The sequence below is a fragment of the Sander vitreus genome, chromosome 18 (genome assembly GCF_031162955.1).
Source record: "Sander vitreus isolate 19-12246 chromosome 18, sanVit1, whole genome shotgun sequence".
NCBI classification, from domain to species: Eukaryota; Metazoa; Chordata; class Actinopteri; order Perciformes; family Percidae; genus Sander; species Sander vitreus.
Window position 1 is genome coordinate 3,129,502 of NC_135872.1, and position 27,745 is coordinate 3,157,246.

Here is a 27,745-nt window from a genome sequence, read left to right on the forward strand (position 1 = left end):
GTCTGAATTGGAATTTCAAGGCTAAGATATTAGGATTTGCTGACAGTGATGCATATTGATGAATATGTATGCTTTAATGTTCACTGGAAACCTTTGATGTAAATTTACAGCTAAAATATAACAGTATCTTACTGTTTGAATGTTATACAGGATCATACTGTAAAGGGCAATGCATTCTGGGAGAAAATAATAATATTACAGCACTACCTGAGAATGTTAATAAAATAAAGGAAAAGGCGGGAATTACACTGCAGTTAGTATATTATTGTAAATTCAAATAATACAGTAAAAATGTCTATTTACAGTAACATATCTTAAACTTTAAAAGCAGTATGCATACTGTGAATAAACAGTAGTTTACTGGCGAAGCTGCAGCCAGTTTTATTACTGTAAATTTACGGTATTTTACAGTGTATGTGTAATGTAATGTGTAAAAGCCATCCGATGACTGTAAATTAAAAATGCAACTGTGGAATTGTTCCAGGGTACAAGCGGCCGAAATGGGTTTCCTCAGGAGGGTGGCTGACATCTCCCTTAGAGATAGGGTGAGAAGCTCAGCCATCCGTGAGGAGCTCGGAGTAGAGCCGCTGCTCCTTCGCGTTGAAAGGAGCCAGTTGAGGTGGTTTGGCCAGCTGGGAGGAGGCCTCGGGGAAGACCCAGGACTAGGTGGAGGGATTATATCTCCAACTTGGCCTGGGAAGCCTTGGGATCGCCCAGTCAGAGCTGGTTAATGTGGCTCAGAAAAGGGAAGTTTAAGGTCCTCTGCTGGAGCTGCTACCACCGTGACCCGACCGCGGATAAGCGGACGAAGATGGATGGATGGATGGACTGTAGAACATTTAAAACTTGTTCAAATGTCTTGTTTGTTTTTCCAACTTTTTAATATTGTATTCTTCTTAATTAAACAAAAATGTATTTCAGTTTTTGTTTTCCAGGATGTTCATGAAGTAATCACACAGTCAGCAGTTTGACAGTTGCTGTTGCTGAGTTTAAATTGTCATCAGATGTATGAGGAGCTCCTCCGTTTCCTGGTGTTTCCGTGTTTTTTTGTGGCTTGTCGTCGGTTTCTTCACCTCCTGTAAAAACTATCCTCCGTCTCGTTGCTCTCGGTTCTTGACAGCTGACAGCGTTATCAACTGCAATAAATCAAACCTGACGTGTCCAAACTTCTGACAACCCCGATGATAAATGTGTTCCCAAGAGATCTTTTTTTCTAGATTTCAGACGAGATAAGGTTTTGAGGACGACATCTTGCAGGACGGCTCTCCCCCAGCTGCACTTTGAGACACAACTCACAGTTTTTGCTAAATTGAGCCATCTACTGTTCTAACAGAGTTCTAAACAAACTGCTACCCAGTGTAAATTTAAGGAAATAATTGTCATGAGAACGGTTTGATTGATGAGAGGAAACTTGTGTCCCTATTTATGTTCTGCTTCATGTCAAAAAGGAGAGATAACGTTACAAAGTATGTGAGGAACTTAAATTTCAATCATTAAGTGAAGTAATTGAAAGTAATTGAGTGAATAACACAGGAAATAACACAAATGTGTCCCTAAATATCAAGGCAGCGATATTCAGTTTCATCTGGGCAAAGATCCATGAATATGGGGAGTAGAATAAAAGAGAAATGAGGTAGTCGTCGGGATAATTAACTCCCATTAAGTTTCTTTTTTGACTTTATCTAGCTCCCATAGGGCCAAAGTAAAAGCCTCAATTAATCTCTTTTGTTTTCTCCCTTCATGATAATATACGGTGACGTTAGACTTATTTTTCCGTGCTTCTGTCTAAAGAAAGGAACCCCAAATTGGATAATTTATTATCTGAGTGAACTCTTTCCCCCCCATCTGCTATCAGGTGCTCATTCGCCAGGCTTTCTTCAGCGGAGAAATGGGTTACTGTTGATGACAGTCTGGCTCTGCAGAGAAGGAACTTTGAACGTCTTAGAACACATTTATATAAGTGATTGTTTCTGTATTCATGTCTGGATTCTGTGAATTTCAAGGCTATTAAAAAAGCGTTTTCCCCCCATAAAGTATAGTGTATTTATATATTCTCACTCAAAATCACAAGTTAGTCTGTTAACTCTCCTGTTTGACCCATTTTCAAATAGTTTCTATATCAGAGATTTGGATTTCTTTCAACAAATTGTCCAACAAAATAGCGTGCTCGATGGTGTTTTTTGCCCTTCTAGGCAGCGCTGCGACCACTGCCTACAAGGCACCTAACCCTAACCCTAACCTAGGCAGCGCTGCCTGGAAGGAGCCGTTGGGGGCAAAAAACACAGATGAACAAATAGCGTGAACGGTTCCATACAACGGTCTTCACAAGTGAAATAAATGATCAGTTCACTACTTTCATTGAATTTGAATTAGGGTCCGGCTAGTCCACACAGCATTCTGGGATGGGATAATAACTTGCTCTGGTTTATTGGCATTTCTTTAAACCAATCACAATCGTCTTGAGCGGCGCAAAGCGCCAGACGGAACCGCAGTGCCGCTGCAAAATAGTCTCGGGAAGGAACTTGTTTTGGTGGAACATGTGGACGTTCAAAAGTAGTTTTAGTCGTGCAACAGAAAACTCAGATTGGACAGATAGTCTAGCTAGCTGTCTGGATTTACCCTGCAGAGATCTGAGGAGCAGTTAACCATAGTCCTCACAAATCCACCGGAGGTTAGAACGCCAACACAAAGATAGGGGAAGGTGACGGAAATCCGGAGGAATTTCCGGTGGCACCGGAGCAATCACAGAAGTGGAATGTCGTGGATATAGACTAAAGTAAAGAATATCTAAAGTATGAATATCTGGCTTTTGTTGCACTGAATGCAGTTTTGAACTGATGGTTAGGGCAGTTATGTAGTTTGTAAGGCACCAGTAGCGGAGTGGCAATCGGGAGAGTCGGGACTTTTCCCGGTGGGCCGGTAGTGTTTCGAAGCGGCGAGGGCTGGTCTGATAATAGTTATACATTGCAAGTTCTTAGCAACACCCTTTTGACGGCCTGGTGTGGTCAGCAGCCTCTGCTCAACCTGTACGGCGGGCCACAGCAGCCTCTTATTTCAATAGAAACACAGGCTAATCAGACAGCACTTAACGGTCACAACCATGTCTAGGATTTTCAGAAATATAGGGGGATCAGTGAGCGGCCCCTCCCCAAATGGCATAGCCCTGGTCGGCATGTGACGTAAAGCCATCGGACACCTCTTTTTTTCCTCGTCACGTTTGGAAGTCTATCAGTAACGTTAACAGACAGTGTGTGAGTCTAATGATGGAAAGCCAAAAAAAGAAAAGGGAAAGGTGGCGCTGAGAAGGTCAGACTCAAAAGGAAAAAAAGGGCTCGTGTTGCTGTGCTGTGTGTTGTTCATTCATTCATCCGAACCATCCAAACACCCCCGCCCCCCGGTAGATTTTTTTTGGTCCCACTCCACTGCTATAAGGCACTGAGGAAGAAACTTTAGCTTGACTTTAGCTTTTTAAACAGTGTGAAGCTATCAGCAGGACTGTGATGGATGCACAACACAAACTCAACAGGGACCCACTTGTAAAAATATATTGCTCCATATTGCTGCTAATGGTCCAAACCTCCACAGGGAACCTTTAAGATGACCCAATATTTCAGTTATTTAGGGTCAACTGAGGTTAGCAGGAGCACATTAGAATAACAGATTCCCTTCTTCAGTCTGAACAATAGACAAAACACAATTTTTCTGTCTATTGTTCTTAATAAGAAAGTCATCCTGTGGATGTTTTCTATTTCCTGAGCTTTGCTTTAGGACTTCTGTCAAAACAAAATTGAATTACAAAATGTTTTGATGTAATCTTTCCCCAAACTAAGCAGGAGCTTTTATAATAACTGACAGGTCCTATTCACAAAGGAACATTTAATACAGCTGGTTTGTCACAATGTGTCTCACAAAAGCAACAAACGAAACACAGAAACACAAATAAATGACGCAGTGGATCATAATATAACGTGAAGTATTTTTTTCCTGTTGAAGAGACTCGTAACTTCAATGTCATGCACAGACTCAACCCAGCATCAACAAAATAAATACTGCTGTCATAAACTTTCACAAGAGCTGGTTTAGTCTAAAATAAACAAAATTGCACATGAAATCACTTCTTCCCAAACCAGTATAAGAGAGATAATTGCATCTTAACTTGGGTGAAACAAACCTGTAAAATATTTTCTTCGGAACATTGTTATTTGTTGTGTTGATTATACGATGCTGTGGTGAATACGTCAGCCATGATGTTTCTAGAGATGTTTTAGTCTATATCCTTGACGTTACACTTCCGGGATTGCTCCAGGGCCGCAGGAAATTCCGCCGGATGCGTGTATTTTCCATTTCCTTCCTCTTTCTTTGTGTTGGCATTTTAAACTCTGGTGGATTTCTGAGGACTATGGTTAACTGCTCCTCAGATCTCTGCAGGGTAAATCCAGACAGCTAGCTAGACTATCTGTCCAATCTGAGTTTTCTCTCGCACGACTATTTTATAGTGGCTCTGTGTGGAGTTTAGCACCGCCCGTGATGATTGCGATTTGTTTAAATAAATACCATTAAACCAGAGCATGTTTTCCTCCCATCCCCGTATTCTATGTGGAGTAGCCAGACTCTCCTTCAGCGCACTTTGGAGGAGGGACTAGACTAGACTAGAGATGTTTAACTTCCATGTAGGGCACATGTGTTAAACTCAAGTACCGCGGGCCAAATCCGGCCCCTCGCAGACCTTGGGTCCTATCTTGCACCTGGCACAGCGCAAAGCCCGATGCAAGTGTCTTTGCTAGATTAAGACCGACGCAGTTGTCAATTTCCTGTCCAGCGGCGACGTCGTTTAAATAGCAAACGCACCTGCGCCCATCTTTGCGCCCATGGGCGTGCTGGTCTTACAGGGAGGTGTGTTCAGGTGTATTCTGGGCATGCGCCCAGAATACACCTGAACACACCTCCCTGAACACACCTGCTATCTTGAGGCAGTGGGAAGTCATCGCGCCACTGACCAACAAAAACCTGTTGTTATTAACCATTGTTATTTTAACAGCGCATTAGTAAAATGCTCCTAGGCTCGTGCACAGCGCGCGCACACTATGCTTGTTACACACACAGGGACGCACAGCAGCACACACACATGCAGAAGATTACACATACAAATATTACGGTGCAAATCCTCCATCATAACAGCAATGCTCCAAGGTCCAAACGGCTTTTAAAGGGAATGGGAGATGATCTCTGATTTGTTGATTGCATGTTACGCCCAAAACACACCTCTGATTAATGGAGACACTAAGGTCAACCCTTTAGAACCATGCGCCCGGCACACGGAGCCTTTTTTCCGCCGTCAAACTAGCAAAAGTGGATTTGGACACGCCCTAAACACACCTGTGCTGAGATCGTTAAAATAGGGCCCTTAGATCTGACCGACATATCAATTTAGGTTCCCAGTCAATTTTGGCCCACGTTTTTTCTCTCGTTTTTTGCACTTTGCCGACGCTTTTTTCTGTGTTTTTGCCACTTTTTCTGAAATTTTTTGGCGCTTTTTCAGCGTTTTTTCCGATGTTTTTGTCACTTTCTTTTATCAATGATGGCTAAAGATCTTTTTTACTGACTTTTATCAGAGCTGTATGTCGACCAAACTGTACGTGGCAAGACTATATGAGACATGCAACAATACAGTCAAAGATATTTGACTTTTCTCTTGAATAAAAGCAGGTCAACTTGATTCTTATTTTCCAGTGTGGCCCTTAGTGAAACTGAGTTTGACACTCCTCATGTAGAGGTATCTTGTTCTATATCTTATGTTTTGGATTTTATCTACTTACTTACTTACTACTTAGTTTAGTTTTTTAGTTTAATTTTATTTCTGTGTCATGCCAAACATTTGGCCCATCCCACATGGGATTACAAGACACCACAAACTTATTTAGCAAACGTCTTCCGGTCGCATATACGAATCATTCGGAGAAATAAGTATATATATATATATATATATAAAATAACGCGTTAAAAAAAATAACGGATTAATCCATTCCATATCGACGTTTGACCCGGAGCCGTTCTGGCCACCATTGGACTGTAAAATGAAGGAGGGAGACGAGAATGTTCTGCCTGGATCATTAATTGGAACATTTACTTTTACCTTTTTTTTTCTTTTCTTTTTTTACTTTCTTAAAAAGTATCGGTTCAGGCACCATTAATTATGTATGTGATTAATTTTGATTAATTAATCACAGAGTATGTAATTAATTAGATTACATTTTTTAATCGATTGACAGCCATATATATATATATATATATATATATATACACACACACACACACACACACACACACACATCCTCATCTACGGATCATCTCGGTAAAGAGCTTTTACTTTTAATTGTTTAATTGTTTTTAACTGTATCAAGCAGTCTGTAACTTTATTTGAAAGGTTATTATTATAAAGTTATTATTATCTAATATGTGATTTACAATCTCTCTCTTTGGCCTCTTTCTGAGGCACTACAAAGAAAAATACACATATACAAACGCATGCTTACTGTACTCAGCGACACACATTGTAAAGGCGATGAATGAAGCAAATAACACTGCGTCTGTTTGAATCAGCGGGCTGCACATACAATCCTAAATTTCCCATGAACACTATGTCATGACATGTCATACAACCATTGGCTATGCACCTAGTGTGTGTGGTATCGATTACAAGCTACGCTGAAACAGAGAAGACGAACGGCGCAAAACAAAACAGAGGAGCTGAAATGAAGTAGTAACGTTACCAACACTACTGTTGGTTCACAACCTGTTCATTTCTGATCTGCTGCTACATTATGAACCATGCAGAGCTCTCAGGTGGTCTGGTTCAGCTCTGCTTTCTGTCCCCAGAGTCAGAACTAAACATGGGGAAGCAGTGTTCAGCAACCTCCCAGAAGACTGCAGCTCTGGTGCAACTCTCAGTTTGAATCAAAGCTGAAGACTTTTCTTTTTTAAAGGGGCGCTATGCAGTTTTGGCCATATCTTCGCTGTTGTCTCTCTTTTTGCTGGCAGGCTTCTGTATAGAGCCCCCCCTACAGCTTCAGAATAGATATTTGGCAGCTCCTACGTTTACTTGTGCCTGACTCCTCGCTCGGTCAGTCTGCTGTTTCCTCTTCCTCTGTTCCTCCAACAATGCTTTCCTAGCTTTCTGCTTCTTTTTGCCGGCTCAGCCATGACGATAGTGTGATAAACTCCATCACTACCTTGTTAGCCGGTTCCTGAATGGGCGTATGTGTGCAGTGCCGTGAAGCAATTTGTTACATCGCAAGACCTGATATTACACCATACTTCCTGACGCTGAGGCTGGTGGCTCGCTGGCTCAAAGTTGCAAGGGTGGTTTTTCCGCTCACAGGTGCTAGGGGGAAGCCAGACGACCACCATTCAACCTGAAAAAAGTCATGTAACCATTCCAATGACCTGTTCAGTTTAGGTAAATTAAGCTAAAAAAAAAACTGCATAGTTCCCCTTTAAGTAGTTGTTCATTCCTCACACTGCACTGGAACTTATATTGTTATATTTCATGCTTGTCCTATTCTATTGTAGCTGATTTTATATTCTCCGTAATGGATGTTTTTAATTGTTTTTAACAGTTTTTTTTATGTTTTATGTAAAGCACTTTGAATTGCCTTGTTGCTGAACTGTGCTATACAAATAAAGCTGCCTTGCCTTGCCTGGTTGATAACTTAGATTTGATAGTATTTCCACTGTGTAGTTTTTACTTTAGCTTCTGCGGCTTCTGCAGCTGTAGCACACCTGATTCGATTTGTTTCCATGCATTCGATAAGGGATTTTTAAAAAGGATTCAATCTTGAGCCCCGTCCCTAATTTGTACTTCTGTCAGCCGATCCATCATGGTTAGTTTGAGCCCTGATCAAGGATAGGATAGGGCTGTGAATCGGGGCTCAGTAAAGGCTCTCCCTAAAGTATTTTACTGTAGAATAATCATCCAAAAAACAGCTACGATCTGCAGATGTTTCTGCAGCTGTTAGGTTTGGAGTGGGATTCGGGGTACCCTGGACCAGCAGCAGTGAAGAGTAATATTATTAAAATTATGTTTTTCTTCCATTTGCTAGTGTTGGTTGGTTTTCCTTTGGTGTATTCCTTGGTGTCATTAGTGCAAATTCAGTCTTTATTGCAGCCATAGGTGTAATTTACAGGGGGTGGGGCGGTGACAACCCCCCTGATAATCAAACTGGTCAGTGCAACCCACCCCAAAAACTATAACTTCTATAACTATATTTTCCTTTTATATAAAGACATTTGTACCATAAATTGATGCAGTAAAGGCACACGTTGTTGCAGAAAAACAATGTTGGACCAAAGTTACACCCTTGATTGCAGCCCAGAAGCCAGCTCCAGTGAAGGCTGAGAAACAGGACGAGACGATAAGACGGTTTTGGAGCGGAGTCAGACTGGGCGAAGAGAGAAGAAAACAGCCTGCAGGAACATTTTGGGAAGAAAAAGGTGGAAGATATAAAGCCTCAGCTATTTCAGAGAACACGGCCCCTGGTGGCGGATTCACAGCGCAGGTCTCTCTGCACCAGACGCTCCAACCACGAAACCTTTCGTAATGTGGCAGACACCACATCATGCTGTCCCCCAAGTCCCTTTAGGGGAGAAAATATTCCTCGAATTCCACTAAAATTAGAGGTTGAACACAAAAGGACGCGAGTGGCATTGAAGCTTTGTCTCGACTAAATGGGACCCAAAAATGTCCTCCGTCTTTGTCTTTTGAAACATATGTTTTCATTTTAACAAGCGCGGCTGTCTGTACCGGCTCAGACTGCAAGTTTTGTCACACGTCACTGCAACGTGAAGTATCTTTCAAGTCTGATCAGTTTTCCGAAAGAGACTGTCCTACACCCCAAAAAACGGCCAAATAAGTTGTTTGTTTTAGCAGCAATTACGACTTATATTTACATTTATAGCAACGGCGCCTACTAGTGACCGTTGTGGTTCTGACGGGAGCAAAGCAGGAAGTAAGTTGATAAAGTACTGTAAGAGCGCCAACTTTCTGCATAAGGAGGCAGGTTGGGGTGGTGGCATAAGGCACTAACTGGGGCTAGGGGAGGTGGTGCATGGGTCAAACAAACACAGGACTTTCATAAAAAATAACAGTAAACAGCAATTTTTTTCAAAAACTTTACGGAGAAAATGGAGCTACGTCACGTTCTGTGCCACATGCATAACCTAAAGTGAAGTAACGTCTGATTTTCACCCAAAACACGATATTTTTCTAAACTTAACTAAGTTGTTTTGTTACCTAAACCTAACCAAACTGTGACGTTTCACAACATTTACGAAGTGTTTAAAACTGTGACCCCTACCTTCTCTGGTGTAGATATGAGGTTGTATTTCCTGCCACCGCTAGGGGCGCTAATTTATAAAACGCTCCTGTGGGTCGTGGAGGAATTAAAAAAACAATATCGTAGTATGGTTTGGAGGACTTTGCCTCACCTTCTGCTCTCTGTGTGTTGCTGTTCTTAAACTCTGTTCGCTTCGGGAAACAACAACAAACTTCGAGATCTGGCAATGCAAGATTTTTCAAGCAGCAATTACGACTCATATTTACGTTAAAAGTGGCGGCACCCTCTAGTGGCCTGGAGTTTAAGAAGATTGGTACCACTCTAAAGACAGTTAGCTTAGCATAAAGTCTGGAAACAGCTAGCCTGGCTCTCAGCTCCAAGCCCATTGGATCATACTCAAACACAAGTTTTTTGTTTCATTTTTTAAAGTCTCAGTAATTTCTTAAAACAGCTGCTCACTGTAAGTTTTTTTTTATCAAACAGGAAGTGCATTTGTTGGGGACTATTTTCAGCTGCGTAATAATCCACATTTGGTGCCCTAGTGAGTATTTGTGGCAGCCGGACGATGTGTGTGGGACTGAGTCACAATAAACTAGTGTATATGTTCATTGTCACCCAAAAGATAAAATCTTTTACAATAACTTTCGGTAAATGGCTGCTGACATTCCGTCAAATGAAGATGAACAATTTCAAAGTGTTTCATGCATTCTCTCTTCCACGCTCTGCTTAACAGATGCTCCAGCTCTGTGCTGTGTTTTCATTTCTGACACTTTACACCTCACATCTGCCGTCTGCCCTGACCTCAGAGTGATTCACTTTATTCACTGTGACTTCCAAACTCTCCATCAGTGTCGGCTGCTGCCGTTTAAACCTGTGTTCACAAATGAAACTCGTTATCTTTGTTTTCCACAGCTGTGGGGCTCAGAGCAGCGAGCTGCAGAGAAATAATGACGTCGGTGCTGGTAGAGCGGTGACCCTGAGCAGAGACATAAAACTCACAGGTTTGTCACTTTTTCTGTGAGGCCTCGGTTCAGTGTTCAAAATGAGAATTTGAACCAAACTGGCTCTTTTTGTGATTTTACATTTGGATTTTTACATTTTTACATTAATAAGTTAAAACCCAGGACATAATTTCCATATGCTTGTATAAATTTGTTGTGTTAACACTGTAGCTTACAGCCTTTTTACAAAGTATACAGCTTGCTGTTGTTTCATTTTCAGCCTGACAATATTGCCATACGGCGCTCCTCTTCCTCTCTGCCATTCTTCTGCTCCATCTCTGTACTGTTTGTGTGTGTGTGTGCTGCTGGCTGCTTGCTTGCTTGTTTGCCTGCCGCTGCTGAGTCACGTGACGGTACAACATCTAATCACAAGAGGGGGGGTGGCAAAGTGGGCCTGCTCCGCGCTGTGACAGCTGCGGCACTTGTTGACGTTCGAACAATTTGGGGACTTTAGCCTCAAGTGTGCGCCCTTTTGCCAGAAATCTAGGTTTCATCTTTGATCTGTTGTCAAAAGTAGCTTTTTTTCATCTCAGAACTATTGCTAAACTAAAATCCTTCCTCTGTCATAAGGACTGTTATTCATGCTCCTATTTCGTTTCGTATTGACTACTGCAATTCCTTGTATTCTGGGATTTGCCAATCATCTTAATCACGCCTGCAGCTTGTCCAGAATGCAGCTGCTAGATTGTTGACTGGTTCCAGAAGGAGGGATCATATCTCCCCGATAATGGCTTCTCTTCACTGGTTACCGGTCAAATATAGAATTGATTTTAAGGTAATGTTACTTGTTTTTAAGCCATTACATGGATTGGCCCATTTATATATTGCTGATCTCCTTACCCTACATCACTTCTCCAGGAACCTAAGATCGTCTAATCAGTTCCTTGTAGCTATTCCACAGTCTCGGATGAAAACAAAGGGTGATCCCTGAGACTCTGGAACAAACTTCCCGTTCACATTAGGTCCTCCTCTACTGCCGAAATCTTTAAGTCTCGTCTTAAAACACATTTTTATTCTTTGTCGTATGATTTAGTTCAGGGACATTTGTATAGAAGTGTGTTGTTTTTATGATGTTCATTGTGTCTATATTTGTATTGTCTTCCTTTGTTTTTATAACATAATATAACTTTGTACAGCACTTTGTTCAGCCTATGTTGGTTTTAAATGTGCTCTATAAATAAATTGACTTGACTTGACTTTGATGAAACCGAGAGAAACTGAAACTGAAGTATCCATCTCATTACACTGGTACTGATCAATATCAATACCAACGTTGAATATGATTGATATTTGGATTGATCCGCAGACCACTATCAAATACCATAGTTACCCTTTAAGTTGCTAAGATCGTTGGTAGCATCAATAGCAAAAAGCTGCAGACAAATATCATACAAGAGTCTACATCTGCGGTTGATCTGTCACTCTTGACATTAATCTGCCTTTGTTCTATTAATTCATAACACATAGACATTCAGATGATTTGGAGGACAGGACCAGCGGGGACACACATAGACAGGCAGATATTATTTGTGGTAACAATTGACGTTAAAAATGATTCAACGCATATGTACAATATAAAGAGACACTTTATGAGTCACACTGAGGCCTTCACTTAACATAATGAACACTTGATTATAGGCTGCAGGAATGTGTTTCATTTGTTTCACAATTGTTTTTATTTTGGTGCATGATTTATTATAAACTTGTAAGATGTTGTAATACAACACAAGTGCATGTTGTCCCAAAGAAAACTGAAGAAGGAATGTTGCACAGATGTTGGTTTTTGATAAAGAACAGGCAGAGTGTTGACAGACCACTTAATGCTGATAAACCAAACAGCCTTTACTAATCATTACAAGATGGTATTAGAAGGCAGAAGAGGTCCCAACAAGCTGACAGGCCCACAGCCTCACAATACCAGCAGTTACAGAGAGCAACATATGGATTCATTAGCAGTCTTTGTGTCTCTGACCACCTGATGAATGTCAGTCCAATATTCTCTCATTTCTTAGCTTTTTGTTCTCCACTAGTTTTGCATTTCCAGAACAATATGGCTGGCTACACCAATGATGCATTCTGGGATAGGAGAAAAATGGGGTCATCTTGGGCGGCGCTAAGCTCCGGACCCAGCAATGGTGGCTCTGCTAAATAGTCTCGGGAAGGAACTTGTTTTGGTGGAAAATTTGCACCCCGCAAAAGAAAAAGCCACATGCAATATTAAATGAAGTTAACCCTCATATTGTCTTCCTGTCGACCATGCACTTGTTGTCCTCTGGTTTGGTTTGCCTGTTGATAATGCATAAAATAGCTTACAAATGATCACCCAGTACATCTTCTTAGCCAACTTCATAACTTATTACCACTAGTACCAATCGGTCCCAAAACGTCCCAGTTAGAGAGGAAATGCCCTCCACATATTCTTCGGAATTTTTTACAATCATTCACTGAAGGAACCAAGCAGGTCTGCCTTGTTGCACGATTCAAATTTTCTTCCAAACTTGACATTTTCAGCGAGTAGCTTGTTGTTGTTTCCCGAAACGAAGGGAATTTGAGAACGGCAACACAAAGAGAGCGGAAGGAGAGCGGTGACAAGCAATGATCTTGGAAATGTACTTCCGTTGATCCAGACTCCTGCTTGTACAAACAACCTATGGGAGTGTCTTTTCGGGAAAGTACAGTCTCTGAATTAGTTAGGATTAAGGCTAAGGTTAGGGTTAGGTGCCATGAAGTCTACGGTCGCTGCGCTGCCTTGAAGTCGAAGTTGGGGGCTTAAAACACCATTGAGCCTTGTTAACCTTTGTTATAATAGCTTCAATAGATATCTATAAATGTCTTAGAAGATATGAGTGAGAGAGCATATTCAGTTCCTTGTCTTTTACAAGTATAGACCACATATATAAAACGGTAAAAGTAAATTGGAAGTGAAATGTTACTGAAGGATCTTAAAGCTTCAACATGTCCAATCTCAGCATCTGTCAGTTACATAACATCTGCCTCAGTGTCATGTTTGTCATGATGGAAGACTGTAGCGTTTAGTTAAGCTCTCCGGCAGCAGCTTGGTGACGATGATGTGAATGTTGGGACGTCTACTTGGCAGCTCCGCTCTCCGAGCCACAGACCAGTGACGCAGTTAAATCTTCATCCTGACAACCAGGAGAAACATTTATCCTTTAAGGGAAATAGAGAGTTGTTGTTTTTTAAAGATGTTTGGACGTCACCGACAGTTTCCTCACCCATCAACAATTTCTGCTTATGTAATAACTCGCCCGTCTAATAGACACAGAAGGTTGAGTTTATGTGCAGTAGGAGAAGATTCACAGGGTGTTTGACTGTATAATGCGGCTCCAGATGAAGAGTTTCACTTCAACTTCTCTCCCTTCATGTTTTAAGCCTCCTTCAGACGGGATTCACTGGCACTCTGTCGGTGGGTTAAATGTTGTTCACTCTGACTGATGACCTCCTTTCTGGAGATATTGTCTTTCCAGACGCGGTCGCCCGGAGGTGAAATGTAGTAGTGGAAAAATCTCCTCCCCCTCCTCCTCCTCCGCCTCACCTCATCTGTTCTGCTGCTGCCTGTTGGAGCAACGAGCAACGAGGAGGTAGAGGAACTGATGGAAAATGATATCACCGTGGACCACTACCCATCAGCCCCTCCACCACCACCACCACCACCAGCGACACACCGACAGCCCCCTGCTCCCTCTCTGCACATGGGGAGGCTCCGTAGAGAGCTCTGCTGACCCCTAAAGGCAGCTGGAGGAGCAAGAAACATGAAATAGAATTAAAAAGTTGTGTTTCTATAACCAGAGTTTCTGCAGGTTTCACTAAGTCAAATTGAAGACTTTATAAGACCATTATGAATGAAATTCAAGACCTTATTCACAACATCAGCTAATCCCTAAATTCAGTTTTTTCAAGCCAAGTATTGCTAAATTTGCACTTCTCCAAAGGCGAAGAATAAAATCTGTTTTATGTCTGTGGTACAATCCGAAAGAGACTTTAACACAGAAGCAGATTGGCTGCAATATAAGTTGCATGGTGGTCTCATTTGTAGTCGTAATACAGCGGAATTATATTTGGACTAGCAAAAGAAAGAACTACAACACCATGGAATTTAAAAAAAAGAACATTACAGGTAGCTTTGCACGGACGTAGGAAAATGAAGACCCGTTTCAAATAATTTAAGACCTAGAACACAACACACTTCAGCTAATTTAAGACTTTCATTTTGAAATTTTAGACTTTTTAAGACCCTGGGGAAACCCTGATAAACAGGGGTGTCAAACTCAACTTCACTAAGGGCCACTGAGAATCACATCACGGGCCAGACATGTATAGTTTACTAACATGCTTTTATTTAATCGAGAAATTAACATATTTTTGACCTTATTATTGCATGTCTAGTATAGCCTTCTCACTTACAGTTTGGTTGACATAAAGCCATAAAAAAGTCAGCAAAAAAAGTTCATTAGCCATCATAGAGTTTAGCAAATCAAGCAAAACAATGATTACATTTTTAAGCCACACAGCTGACCAACAGCAACCTGTTTCAAAGCCTGATTATGCAAAGTTTTTAAAGTCAGCAAATCTGCCAAATTCTGCTTTGGGTGTCACACAATTACAGTTTGAAAAACAGTTTCCCGTCTTTTCGGTTTGTAGGCTGGGCCAAAATGTATTGTGAACCTAAATTGATATGCGGGCTGGATCAAAATTTGCGAGGAGCCGGATTTGGCCCGCAGACCTTGAGTTTGACACGTGCTCTATAAGAAGAAAAAACATTTTGATGTCTACATTTGAAGTTGTTGCAGTTGTGAAGTTGTGATGTCTCACAGTGCACATATTTTAACATTTCCTTTTTATTTTCTATATAAAAAAGTTCAGGATGTTGATTGTTTTTGTACAAACTGCAAAAAAACTTACATAAGTACATTTTGCGGAGTTTAGTGACACTACTTCATGCAACATGATTCAAAACAACAAAACAGCAAATAATTAAGATTTGAAAGAGGTGACTTTACATTCGAGGGAAAAATGTTTGTATCTGCACTCTGGATTACAAACTTTATTGAACTTAAAAACCGGCTACGTTTCAGGGTCTTAATCAGGCAAATAGTCACATACAAACAATCAAATAAAAATATACAATGTACAAACGTACAATACAACCCTTCAAAAACACACCACCAATATCTCTGGATTACAGGCCGCCAAATACACCGGATAGAATGATGTAAACAAGTTTTCCACTCTGGTTCAGAGCACAGACTGTAAAAATAGTCGACGTAGCATCTGTGACGTCACCCACTGGTTTGTGGACTGCCATTTTAAAGCTTCAAGTTTGGCAGTTTATCTGTCGCCATCTTGTTTTGTTTTTTAAACCGGATGTGATGATTTTTGGTGAGAGGGTGGAGCTGGGGAGGATGGCGCAGCCAAGCCAGTGTTGTTTATGGTTAAAATGGCGCCGGCTAAGAAAAACGCTAAAGAGACCAAGTTGCCGATTTTCAACCACTCTGAAGCGAGTCATCCAGTAGAGATTTACGGGCGGTAAAGTTTAAGGTTAAGTTTCCCCAGTGCTAGCTAGCTGACTTGGTTGGCAGAACGCTGAACAAGACATTTTTAGGTGACCAAAATGTTCCAATTAACTTTGATGAAGTGAAAACACACAGTGAGAGGGTCAAAGTTTAAGATGATAACACGGACAACAGCCAAAAACAAGTTTACTAGTTATTTTAATGTCCACAGTGTTAGCATGATTAGCATCGCTAAGCCTCAGTCCTGATTGACAGGTCCTAAAGCATGCCCTGGCTTTATCATCTATTTTAAAATAAATAGGACCATCATGCTGTATTGAGGAAGACTTGAAACTAGTGATTGAGACCATAAACTCATTATGAAAATGTTTACTGAGGTAATAAATCAAGAGAGAAGTAGGTTCATTTTCTTCTATAAAAACAGACTTCTTTTTGGAACCAGTTGAGATGCCCCCTGCCGGAAATTAGAGAGAATGCAGCTTTAAGGAGCTTCAGCATTGGCTTCACTTTTCAGACCAGGAAGATTCAACCATTATTTTTTATAGTCTATGTTTCAGAGCTGGATAATACATAAACTGACAATGTGTGGCCTAAAGGCTCTTCAGCTGGATGCACGGCTGTTACTGGGATTAGGGACCTTTCACCTTGTGTGTAACTCCAGACACACTTTTCAGGAGTCTGTGTGACGTCCAGGGTTTGACAAAGTACTTTGACCTTTGACCCTGAAGACATGTTGAGGCAGTCAAATGAGGAGTCGAAGAAGGTTGTACAATATTGATTTTTACAGTGAAGTCAAGGTTTTCTCATATGAAAAGTATTAAAAATTCAGCCACATTCACACTTCCCCAAGACCCTGCATTTCTATAAAGATTTGCTGTCATTATCCATCCATCCACCTGATTCTCTTAGACTTTCACACCTGTCCCAGTTACCTGACTCCCACATATACCTGCCCAAACCCTTTTTCAGCCTCTTTTACCCAAACCTTTTCTTTCTTATTACATTAAAAAAGGAAATTGAATGAATAAGGTGGATGGATGCAGAAGGAGTTGCACCACAAGTGAACAAAGATTCATTTTTGTGTTTCACTTCACTTCAAAGGGCTAAGAAATGTTTTTAAACTGGCAGGGTTAACTACAAGTCAACAAAAAAATTGTCCCAAAAAAATGGCAAACTGTCTCTTGAAGTGATTTTGGTAATAAAAAAAGTGAACAGCAGTTGTTGGAAGAAAAAATAAACGCACAAATCTGCGTCACTTGCTTTTATTTCAAAGCCATGGGAAAATGTACACAAGAGAAAAATTGTTCCATCAAAACAAAACCCTAAAAAGGGCACAGAGCTCTAACAAACAGAGATGTGTTATCTCGCCTACAGGTTTCCCTCCACTCTGCTGCTCTCTGCACCCAGAACACCAGTTCATTTCAAGTTTTTGTTTCCCAGCATTCCCCACATTCCTGTGTGTGTGTGTGTGTGTGTGTGTGTGTGTGTGTGTGTGTGTGTAATCTCTCCTCCTTTGCCACGTTGCTGAATCAGACTCAGCTCATCACAAAACCACAAACCAAACGGTTCCCATCGGCCTCGAATGAAAACACTCACAATACTCTTTTCTTCTTCATATCATCATCTCTATGAGCAGAATGGCTTCGACCTTTGACCTCCACACTACTGTAATATGAGGTTGATGATTGGGGAATCCCCACCTTATCAAGTTCAGGCGGTTTGCGTTACCCTGAGAGAACATCTACTGGTGGGAGGGTCTCCTAAGGTCACTTAAGGCTTAAAGAGATATTTCACTAATTTAAATCCAGCTCTGTGTCATGGCAGTGTGTGCAGATGAACGTGGTTTGGCTTCCCTCCTTGGCAACCAGTCCACGGAGCTCCCTACGGAGCAGAGCAGCGGAGGTCTGCTGAGATCCCCCGGACAATACGTAATCCGACGGATCACAGCAGACCTCCGCTCCTCCGTGTACTGGCAGGGAAGCCAAACACTTCCCACACAAAGATGACACAGAGCTGGATAAAATCCAAAATTGGCAACGTATCCCTTAAATGTGTTTTAAATCTTATCGGGATTTTATTACAGACTGTTGAAATGACAGGTGCAAACAGGTCTTTAGAATAACAGAGTGATTGTTTAACTACAGGAGAATACAACTGTTTTAGAAAGGAATAAAACATAAAGAAACTGGTATCAAATCCAAAAGATTTAAAGGAAACACTCTTTTACATTTACTTTTGACGTTTTACATTTAAAGGTTACCTGTGTCTATGACTGGACCTGGAAAGGGGATTTACAGGGAGGTGTGTTCAGGTGCATTCTTGGTGTATTGCTATCTTAAGGGATCGCCATTGACCAACAAAAACCTGCGCCAGGCACTTCACGCAGTGCGCTTAGATCGTTAAAATAGGGCCCTAAGAGTGATTAAGCTATTTATAAAAATTGTCATGTTTTGGGGGGATATTTTGGCAGTTAGGTGGTTCATGATTTTTTGTCATAAGTGGTCCTTGGTCTGAAAACTTAAAACAATGGTTTTTGAATAACACTGCTCTAAGACATGCTACAGAATCCAACTACTCTGCATTGAGATGAAAATTCACATATTGTGGACATCACATGTTTGCAGATTGTATTCTGTCCTGCACAAGACATATATGATTACATTTTGTGTGGCTGTATGAATTAGTAACGAGACGAGATGCATCTGGATGTCGGTGGCTTACCACCTCGATTAAACAACTTCCTGACAGCTTAGTTAAGCACATGTTTTTGCACACATTTAGATTCATAGTTTGGAGCATCACAATAGCTGCTGTGGTTTTCCCAGTAACAAAACAAAATCCGGGTTATGTTAATTAAGACTTAAACCTCCCACTATGAATCAACTGTGAGTCCTCAATGGTTTAAATGTCACTCAGAGACCCCACATATTTCAACATACAGCTCATTAATGAGAAAACGTTCCTGCAGGACATCTGCAGGCCCTCCTCTTTAACTGCTCTACTTTATATAATGTGAACGCCTGCAGGGCAGAATTTCTCAAAGACACAAACTCAGACTTCATCACTCCCTAAGCTTCAATCTCTGTGATCTGTGTGGTGAAGGATCGTGGCAGGTTTGTCTACCTGTTGCAGCGGCGTTGTGTTGTGTCTGCCTGAAGGTGTCAATGTGTTCCAAATGAGCTTTTTGTCAGATGGTCGGACAGCTTCTGAACCCGCCCTCCCACCCCACCTCCTGCAAATGTAAATGGACTATTCATATAGCGCTTTTCTAGTCTTAACGACTACTTAAAGTGCTTTAAAGCAACACTAAAGCAATTTTCCCGCTTCAGTCCCCCTACAGGTTGGAAGCGGAATTGTCCATTACCGCTGTTGTAATGTCTCATTATGTCTCATTCGAACTACAGATCCGCTACCCGATCTGGCAAATTTGCATAATGTAATGTAATGGACAATTTCGCTTCCAACCTGTAGGAGGCCCGAAGTGGGAAAAGTTCTCTAGTGTCGCTTTAACATAGTACAGGAACCATTCACCTTCACACACACTGGTGGCCGAGGCTGGCGTACAAGGTTCCACCTGCTCATCAGATAAACATTCACACTCATTTACACACCGATGGAACAGCATCGGGAGCAATTTGGGGTTTAGTGTCTTGACACTTCGACATGGGACTGCAGGGCCAGGGATCAAAGCCACCAACCTTCTGATTGGTAGGCGTCCGCTCTACCACCTGAGCCACCGCCGCTGCATCAGATTATTACGTGTTTGTGACAACGGCAATCTGAATTCACAGCCATTTACTCGCCTTAACAGTTCAACATTAGGACCATGGGCAGATTACTAGACCATGATTCCCTTGGGAACAGACATGCGAAAGGTCCACCATCTTTCATCGTCATAGGAGCAAGACACAGACTCTGTGATGCTTTTGTCCCCCTTTTTTTTTTTTGGTTGTGGTTTTGTCTCTTTGAAGTCGTTTTCTGTCTCTTTGTGGTCGTTTTGTGTCTCTGTAGTTTTTTTTTTTGTCTCTTTGCGGTCTTCTTGAGTCTCTGTGGTCATTCTTTTTGTCTCTTTGCAGTAGTTCTGTGTTTCTTTGTAGTCATTTTGTGTGTCCTTTTGGTTGTTTCTTCCCTTTTTGAAGTTATTTTGTGTCCCTTTGCAGTCGTTTGGCATCTCTTTTTGGTCAGTGTGTGTCTTTTTGAGTGACCTTTTGCAGGAGAAGGCCAGGGGATGGGGGAGAAAAGATGGTTATTCAAGACAAAAATACTTTAGGAGGAAGGTAATGTTTTATTTTACTGGTCTGTAATTTCCTCATAATTTCCTGGGAAGTTTACTGGAAAGAACATTGTAGGGCTGACAGAGAACATAAAGCTCTTCAGGTATTTGAGTTAGGTAGTTGTGTTTATAAGCAGCTGTTGATTTACAGAGGAAAAACATTTAAAATCTTAACAACTGGAAAAACTGTTTGAGATCCATTTAAACGCAGAGAGTCTCAATGCTCCCAATAATTACAACTAAAACGTACTTGTTCTTTACAGGAATCTTCCTTTTTAGGAATCTTCCTTTTTAGGAAGACGCGTTGGCATTTCTTTGCAGCATGACTCGACAGCTGTGTCGATGTGAGATATAATTTGTCTTGGACAGATAGGAGATTTAACGCCTTCCTTCTCACTGTTTTCAGACAAAATGTAGGAAGAAACAACGCCTCCAGCTGCATTTTCTAACGTGGAGTTTGAACTGAACTTTCAAGCCCTGGAGTCACAAATCCATAAAATCAGCCAAAAGATGACAAATATGTTGAAGCAGCAATATTTTCTTTTCTTCCCTGGCATTTGCAGTCCCAGAGTCCAGCAGAAGTTCCATAAGACAAAAAATGATTTCACTTGTTTAAGTTTTCTTAGATCTAATCCCAAAGTGACATTAAATGTGCACATCCTGTTCAAAATATGACGTCAATATATGAATTCACAGCTTGAATGGGTCTTTGTGTGTATGATTTGCAGACTGGAAAGTCATTACTGCAGCTCAGCACACACTCATCAGGGCTTAGGAGTTACAGATAAATCCACCTCAACTTGAATCCAGCTACCAAATATGTATGAGTCTCTTTGCCGAGGAGAATTCGGAGTGTGCAGATAGTTGAGGAGGCCTGGGACCACCTGCAGGCTCAGACGTGACTGAATGATGAAGGATGGCTTCCTGCTTAAATGAATCCGGATTACGGACAATGTTAGTGACCGCATCAAATCTGTGAGCCAAGAAAGAAGTATTTTTGCTTCTTGAGGAGCACTCCATGAAGAAGAAATCCATGACGACATCTTGGTTACAACTAGATGTTCCGATACCGATATCACTATCGGAAAAGCCTCTGATACTCCCTATAATGCTGGTATCGGTTTCTGTAAGTACAGGAATGTATGCATCGATCCGATACCAGGTAATTAAGCCCCGAAGAAAATCTACTTTAAAATAGTTTGTTCTTTTTCCGTTATGACTGACTGTCAAACTGGATAATAAAAGAAATATATATATATATATATATATATATATATATATATATATATATATATATATATGACACACTGATATCGGATCAGTATTGGCCGATAAGTTCAGGTATCAGTATTGGGGAAATAAAAAATGGTATCAAACCATCTCTAGTTACAACGCCTGCTTTTAAACATTTGTTCTATGTGTCCTTATCGGCAGGATGATTCCCTTCAGACTCACATCCTGAGAATTACAGTACATACCTGTACTAACTAAACTGCATTCCCAATTATATTTAGAAGGTAACGCATTTTTATGTCACGTATTGTATGTTTAAATTATATTACTTTTGTTCTTGATATATTTATACGTTTCTAATCAAAGTAAGCGTAGGTAGGAGGTCGGGATGGATGGATGGGTCAAACAAACACGGGACTTTCTTCAAGGAGGCCTCTGTTCGTGTCCCGTGTGACACCAAAAGTCAACGTTGACATTTTTTTATTATATTTCGAGGATGTTTTATTTAGGGGATTGTTCCGGTTCTGCCGGATGTCCATATTTTTCATCCGGATGTCCGTTACCTAACACTTCCTTTGTGTTTCATTCTAAACTCCAGTGGATTTCTGAGGACTATGGTTAACTGCTCCTCAGATCTCTGCAGGGTAAATCCAGACAGCTAGCTAGACTATCTGTCCAATCTGAGTTTTCTGTTGCACGACTAAAACAACCTTTGAACGTACACGTTCCACCAAATAAAGTTCCTTCCCGAGGCTATTTTGCAGAGGCACCATTGCTCTGTCCGGCACTCAGCGCTGCCCAAGACGATTGTGATTGGTTTAAATAAATGCCAATAAACCAGAGCACGTTTTTCTCCCATCCCAGAATGCTGTGTGGACTAGCCAGATCCTCCTCCGCAGTGCTGTGAAGGAGGGTCTGGCAATGCGAGACTAACTTTTATTTAACTTCCATACACAAGTTAAAATACAAAATGTACTTAACTTACATCCCGCAGCCTCCATAATGTACTAAGTTATGTAACTAACTTACTTGTCTAAACCAAACCAGGAGCTTTTACCAAACCACCACGTGTTTAAAACTGCGACCGTTTTACAAGTTGCGCCTCTCACTTGGACGAGGCCGTGTTGAAGCAAATCCCGTTTAAGTAATCCTGGACAAAATAAGTTTCCCTTGAAAAGTAATTGCGAATGCAGTTCAGTCATTTTTTAGGAGACAGGGTTGTACCCACATATCCCTCTTTTTCTTGGAAGCGTTGGTTGTGGTTGTCCGCACATCCTGTAGTCCAAATTAAAATATCTGGAAGTACATGTAGAAAATATATGTGGTACTAGGAACAATGTAGAAAAAATGTTTAAAAAAATAATTTAAAGCTGAACGAATTAAATTGGATCCAATGTGTAATTTGTCAAAGCGGTTGCAGCTGTTCAAAGAAAATCAGTTTATACTGCTTTAATGTTGACATAATGGTCTAAGTGTTTTTTAGCTCCAATTGAATTACACATTATTGATCTCATTGGGTACACTATTTAAATCCTGATGCACAAATTATATTTCTTTAAGCCAAATTCTTCCCATGTGTGATTTATTGGGATCAACGTGTAATGAATGAAGGGCGGCGCTCTAAAATGTCTCAAGAAAATGTTTGGAAATCAACATGTTTTGGGAAAATAAAGACTTGCGGACACTCACGAGTATTCACAATATGATATGTCACCAGTGTTACGGTACTGTTGGTCACAAATGTATAATTCAATCGTTCACATTCCCCAGAGTCCCCCAGCGTGGGGTTTGAGAAACCGTAAGAAATAAATCTAGTGAGGAAATACGACCATGGACATGTGTCATGCAAGCTCTCCAAACTCTTACTCAAACCAGACCCAGTTGGGTCTGTGTTTGGGGTAAAAGCGACCACAACAGTTTTGTTAAATAATCAATATATTCTCAAAACATCTCGCCAAAGGACTACAGTTGAAAATTAGCCGGCTGGCTAACACTGGCACATTTACAGAAATGCCAATTAATGTGCGTTGTCCTTTATAATAAATAAAATGACATTTTGAGAAGATAAAACTGACTGAAAGTCACATAACTTGTGGCATTTCCCTTTGTCTTTTTTTATATGGCATCCTGTACGTTGTTCTGTTTAGGGTTGGGTATCGTTTTTTCCGATACCAGTGCTAAAACAATACTTTTAAAACGGTGCCGGTGCCTAAACGGTACCTGAACCGATACTTAAAAAAAATAGGGTAATAGGGAATAGGGTATTTTACAATAACTTTGAATGCACCACAAGGTTTACTAGTTTCAAGTGAACGCACCGTCTGTGTTGATTTTCCAACAACGGCAGTTGTACACTGCTTAACTTCCCGCTGTTGGAATCGTCTACAGTGAAATACAGACACCCTTTACGCCATTTAGCTGTCAGCATTTTAACCGTGTTTAATCCAGCTGCTAGCTAACGGTAGGCTAACATTACCTGCTGCCAAGTGTAGTTTAACGTCTGTTTCAGAGCATCAGAAGGCATTTAAGTGGCACTAAAATGAGGCACCGAAATCCGCGTTGCAATTCGGTCCGGTAGATACCGGTCTTTTAGGCACCGGTTCCGTATTAGCACCGGGTTTCGGTACCCAACCCTAGTTCTGTTTCTGTGCTTTTTTCTGTGTTACAAAAAAATTATTAAGATGTGTTACTATGTTGAAAAATTCAATTAACAGATGTTCTAAAGGAAGACAAATATAAAAACCAACAGCAACCAATGGAAAAACATCATCAGAACATCAGCAATCTATGATAACAGCAGGAATGTATCCTTGGAATTTGGCTCTCAGTTCTGCTCGTTCCTGGTTACGTGTGTAGTTTAAAAAGAATGTCCTCGTTCAGTAATTTAAAGACATTAAACTTCACATTAAGTAATACAGCACAGGGATAGGGGTGTTTCCTACAAGTGTGATTCCTAAATAGCAGAAGAGGTTTATCACATGAGGATTAAAGATGACAGTAAATTATGGGCATGTGTTAATCCTTTAAAACGCATTGGAAAAAGGAACAGGGTTAATGTAGCTCGAATGGAAAGTATTTCAACACCTCAGGCCATTGGAAAACCCCCAATTTTAATAAAAAGAGCTGGCACGAAACTTGACAGTGTTGCACTACAATAAATGTTTGCTCTCTCTCGTGTATGTGTGTGAACACGCATGTTGATGTGCTGATCACAGAGGAGTGAATGTCTGACATGTCTCACAGTCAGTAATTGAGATGTACGACTCACTTCAAAGTGATAACCTGAATTTAACTGCGAGGAGAGTAAGGACACATAGATATGGTATGTTGCAAAAAGAAATGTTCAAACACGATGAACAAAATCTGAAAGACTCATGAATGCAGATGTTTTTGATGCCATAATTGAATTATGACCAACTGTGTTTGCTTAAAAGTTTATATTATTTCTACTAATAACATGCAGTCCTGAAAGATTCTTTACAGCATCACAAAGGATCTATGTGTACCACATGAGCATAGCAGGAATGAGCCTTTAAAAGCCTTTAACAAGAGTTCATTACAGCACCAAAAAAGTTTTTTTTGTGGTGGATCATTTGAGCATTGAGCCTAGAGTACTTTACTATACGGGTTCTCAAGCACCAAAAACATTCTGCGTAGATCTATGAGGAGTGACATTGGTTATGGTTAGGGTAAGAACAGTCTCGCATTGGCTAGTCCACACAGCCTTCTGGAATGGGAGAAAAATGTGCTCTGGTTTATTGGCATTTCTCTAAACCAATCACAATCGTCTTGGGCGGTGCTAAGTGCCGGACTGAGCCACGGTGCCGCTGCAAAATAGCCTCGGGAAAGAACTTGTTTTGGTGGAACATGTGTACGTTCAAAAGTTGTTTTAGTCGTGCGAGAGAAAACTCAGATTGGACAGATAGTCTAGCTAGCTGTCTGGATTTACCCTGCAGAGATCAGGGGCCCATTTCAGAAAGCAGGTTTAGTGAAAACTCTGAGGGAAACTCTGGGTTTCTGTTTCAGAAAGAGAGGTAACTTCACAGACTTCACCTGAGTCTGTGAACCTAACCTGGTCGGGAGCAGGTTTTTCTCGAGAAACCTTGAGTTTCTCTCTTGAGTATTTCCTCATTCATTCATTCAGTCTGTATCAGGCGCATTTTAGCACAGTTTGTTATCGGCATGAATAAAAAAAATTGTGTTGGTTTATTAACCATGTTAGGTATAAAACGTTTTTTTTTCTAGAAACATGGCATTTCCTTTTGTCGACAATCCTGTTGATGAAGAAGCTGTATTACTTCTGCTTTACTTCGCAGGGTGTTATATGTCGGGAGATGATATTGAAACCCCGACATTTTAATTTTCAGATAACTTCCTATTTGAGTGGTATCGTTTTTCTTCCCAGTCTGTTATGCAGCCTAGGCTACATAACCTTATCCGTCCTCATATCACTAACGTCACCCGTCGTGGACATGCTCTACATCCCAGCAAGATTATTTGTGTCGCATTACGTTTTTTTGCAAACGGCAGTTTTCTTTACAACACCGGTAATGCAGAGCATTTTAGTAAAGCCACTGTAGCGCCATCAGAAGAGTGTGACTCGCTCTGAAACGTGTTTTAAACTTTTTTGTAGTGTTCCCTGGCCACAAACCAGTAAGAGCCATTAAAAAGGAGTTCCACAGTATTGCAGGTGAACGATGTAAACCCTTTGAAATAAAAGATTATGAATTATAATTCTGTTAATGATGGTGCTGCAGCCGTGGGATTAGTAGGTGTAGTAGGCTTACCTTTTCGCCCGCAGTATTGCACATAAATGAAATAGATTATAGGTTCAATACCATTTCACCAGTAATATTAGGCTATACTTATGATTAAATATGATATACACTATATTGGAATATACGCATTTACTCTAGCAGCAATTTTCTCCCACGCAAATTCTCTCTCTTTTGCAGCAACCGCTTGAGTATTTCCGCCGACCCGTATGTTTGTGGTTGTTACCATGGTGAATCGTAGTATCATGCCTCCATTCATGCTGCCTTTTTATTGTGGTGGTGAACCTACTCTGAGTTGATTTAACCAACTCACATCAGCTGTTCTGAAACTGAAAACTCAGACATCAGGGTTAGACTCAGAGTTTGTTAAACCTCCTTCCTGAAACGGGCCCCTGCACTATGCACATGTATCTGTTTATTACTCTGTGTCACCACCAACTGTACAATATGTCATCTCTATTCATTCGCACCTTACTCATCTGTATATCTGTGTTTGTATACTGTCTGTTCATATAAGGTTGTTTAGTGTGTAAATATGGTTGTTTTATTACTATTATTATTATTATTATTATAACTAATTTTATTCTTCCATTTCCTATAGTTTATGTATATTTTTTCTCCTATGTCTAATTATTGTGTATTTGTGTTATTCTAATGTGTGTACATTTTTCTTTTGCGCTGCTGTAGCACAGGAATTTCCCCAGTGTGGGATTAATAAAGTCTATCTTATTTTATCTTATCTTAACCATAGTACTCATGAATCCACCAGAGTTTAAAATGGCAAGACAAAGAAAGCGGAGGAAACGGACATCCGGCCGAAAAACAAGGACATCCGGCAGCAGCTGAACAATCTTGGAAATGAAATGTCGTCGATATAGACGAGGGTAAGAATACCTGGGTGAGCCCATCAGAGGCATGGTAAGGCGGGAAATTCTTTACCATCCTAGGAAACGCTACAGGGTCGCATCGTGGTCGTTTAGCATCACTGGTGTTGAGAACCTTTATGTGGAGTTAAAGAACATGTCAAACAAAGGTTCTGTGGCAAACAGGGCCTGAAATCTACACCCGAAAAATGTGAGTGAATGTTGTCATTGGTGGGTAAAACTGTCACTTTCCCTGCCACGTTGGCTGTAGCCAATGAGAATTGAGTGATTACTTGTTCTTGTTTTTTTTGCCACTGTTGTTTCATTCATTTGTTTCACATTTCATTTTTTTCTTTCACATTTCAACCAAGTCCGCCATTTCCTTGGCTTTGAGCTAAGAATAGTTCTGGCACATTACTGGGGTAAAGAGGATGGTGGAAACAAGGTTTAAAGAAAGGCCAATGAACCAGAGCACGTTTTTCTCCCATCCCGGATTTTTTGTGGACTAGCCAGACCTTCCTCCGCAGCGCTGTGGAGGAAGGTCTGGCAATGCAAGACTAGGGCTCCATAGATTAAAGTCAGCATTACTCTAGAAGTAGAGCGGCACCACTACTCCCAACCCCTACTGGTAAATATGACCAATGTAAAACAGTGTTATTCTTTTCTTGTGTCTGGTAGTCTCTGCAGAGTCTCTGTGTCGACGTTGATGCATTGGTCCTAATAACAGGGTTTGAAGA